At 37.7% G+C, this 2,775-nt stretch overlaps 2 pseudogenes; one reads left to right on the top strand and one right to left on the bottom strand.

Moving 5' to 3' along the window:
* The window catches only part of LOC115286552, a 1,905-nt pseudogene extending 855 nt beyond the window's left edge, over window positions 1–1,050 (top strand).
* A 503-nt stretch (window positions 1,051–1,553) lies between these two features.
* The window catches only part of LOC115286540, a 17,216-nt pseudogene continuing 15,994 nt past the window's right edge, over window positions 1,554–2,775 (bottom strand).

Raw genomic sequence — 2,775 nt, 5'->3', positions numbered from 1 at the left:
CAAAACAAAACAAAGAACTCAAAAACCTGAAAACAAGAAAGCCTAGAGTTTTGATATAATTCATTGCATAAAGCAACAATGACATTTGTATTTAACAACCAGACAGTATCTCTTTACAAACTGGCTTGTGAGCTTCTGACTGCCTAATGGATCCAATGAGTTGGTAAAGTTTATTTGGGTGGTATATGGTTACATTCCTGAGAGAAAAAAAGGTACCAGCATCTTTTTTCAGTGTCATTAATAAAAATAACAACAACAAAACAAAACAACAGATTCTTTGGATGTATAAGAAGAGTATCACCATGTCTACATTTGTATTTCTTTTTTTTTAATACAGATATATTTATTTATAAATATTAGGTACATGGTTTATGAAAGAATAAAAATCCTATCTAGAACATAAGACAGCAGTAGGTGCTGTGTACAAACGGAATGAGCCAATCTAAGACTATGTGATTTTCCAGCACATTTATATTACACAGTTTTAAAACTAATGTATCTTTGAAATTGTAGAATTGGTAGACGATGTATTTAAGGATTAGTTCAGAGACTTACAAAACGATTTTATTGGTGATATTTATGTGTAGAGAGTGAAATGGTTTATTGTATGTAACTATCATATTTCAAGGGGCATGACTTTATAGTAGAGGGTTTATAAGGAACTATTAGTTACTTTAGAAATTCTATTTAATTAGAATAACATTATATATTCTGCTGTAATTCCATTCTAATCGTCTACAACTGTGTCAGGTGAAATTATAAAAGTTAAAATTGTAGCATTTTAGATAGTCAAGTTACAAAAGGAACTGAAGAAACTCAGATTGAAAGTTTCTAATACCCACTGAGTTTAGTGCCTTTTCTTTCTTACTACAAAGCATCTGCTCTCAGACATGGGGTCACCGTTCCTGGTGACCTCAGCTACAACAAAAGGGAAAGAAGCCAGCAGAGACCACAGACTCCCTAGCACTGCTGGAAAACAATAGCGAGGAGCCAAAGCACCACAGACCACAGCAGTCTGCGGAACTAGAACTGGGTGGAAAAGCAAGATGACTCTTCCAAGTCTTCCCATTTGAACACAGTCACTCTACACATTATGATTACTGACTTTTCTACTGATAAAGAGTTAAGGAGAGGCAGCGAAAAGTCAGTATTCTGTGTAAATGTATATTATAAATTTCAAGAACATGCCTATGCAGATATATAAATTTTATCTAGGATACCTTTTCTGGTGTTACAGCATTCCTATGCTTATATTTAATGGCTAAAAATTTATCTCTAACTTAAGACTATTCAAAGTGAACAAGTCAACATTATGATGAAACCTGTTTATATCCAAGGAATGTAGTAAACTACTGGACCAATTAGAAACTCCCTCTGCTAAGATCGAAAAGGTAGTCTTAGCTTTCTGCTGCCCAGCAGATGTAAACATCAGTAAGAGAGCTTTTTGCCAGTGATAACTCCGGTACTTGGCCAGCTCCTAAGAGACACACAAAGCCACAACAAGCAAACGAAATACCCCAGGAACCATAGAAACATCATTTCTTATCATTGCTTTATTTCTCTTCTACTGTTCCAGGCTCTGAATACATCGGGCACAGCACTGCATTGAGACAGCACACAAAAGCATCGGTTTCACCTTCTAACACTGTTAATTCTTCCAAGGAAGACACACAAGGATAATGAGCAATTTAGAAGTGTTCTCTTGAATACATGAAGGACATCTCACTGGAGTTAGACACTTTAGCTCTCGAAATGTAGAATCTATATTGTCGAACTGCATCTTCTTTTTTATACTTTGTAGGTGCGGTGTAGTAGACACGTTATATTTAATTAAGCAACTCCCCCTGGTTTCTGAACTGGGGGTTTTAACGTCATTGATTGAATCTTTGGTTTGTCGTCTTGCTCTTTTTCATCATCTTGAAATACCACATTTCTATTTTTCTTTCCCATTTCTGGTTTCTCTGACTCTAGATTGACCCCTCTGTCTCCAGTGCTGACTTCGTGGATGTATTCCTTGGTTACACAAGCCTCCTCAGTATTTTCTCCATATTTAACTTTTCCTTGACTCTTCATTGTCAGAATATCTGCAATGGTATGTCACATCTCTTCAATAGGCTGATAGTGTGATAATATTTTCAATAGGACTTGTAAGAGGTTCAATACATGCAAAGCGTATCCAATATTTAACAAGTTTTTTGACATCTGGAAATTTTTTAATGGTCGTACACTGTGACCAATATTTCTTCTTTTGGACATCCCTCACTAATCAGGTTTAGGCATTCAGAAAAAGTCTCGTTTACTTTTGCGGTAAGCGATCTTTGTTCATCTCCTTCTACCAGGGCAGTCCAAAAGGACCCAACTGGGCTTTCCTGTCGTCCTTCAGGCTCAGGCTGGGTAACTACTGAGCTAGGCTGCCTTTTCAGCACTTTCCTTTCGCCGGCTTTCCACTCACTCAGACGAGCTTTTCTCTCTTCTGCTGTTTCTTTGGGCTGAGCTGATCTATCACTAGTTGCTTTTGCTCTTGTCTGCCTGCCAGGGTCCACGTTTTTTGACTTTTCTATTAGTTTGCCATTAGAAGACGAAACAGGCCTGGTTACGATGTCAGACTTCACACTTCTTGTTAGTGTCTTCTTTCTCCATCCTGAGCACTGGTTTTGGCACTAGATGAAATCGTGTTGACTTGTACTAAGTCTTTCTCACGAGGCCCTTTCTGGATCATAACATTGGCAGAGCTTCTAGCAATGCCTTGTCTCACAGCGTCCTGAGCCTTGTCGC

The sequence above is a fragment of the Suricata suricatta genome, chromosome 1 (genome assembly GCF_006229205.1).
Source record: "Suricata suricatta isolate VVHF042 chromosome 1, meerkat_22Aug2017_6uvM2_HiC, whole genome shotgun sequence".
NCBI lineage: Eukaryota > Metazoa > Chordata > Mammalia > Carnivora > Herpestidae > Suricata > Suricata suricatta.
The sequence above is the reverse complement of the archived record's forward strand: the minus strand, read 5'-3'. Positions and strand labels throughout refer to the sequence as shown.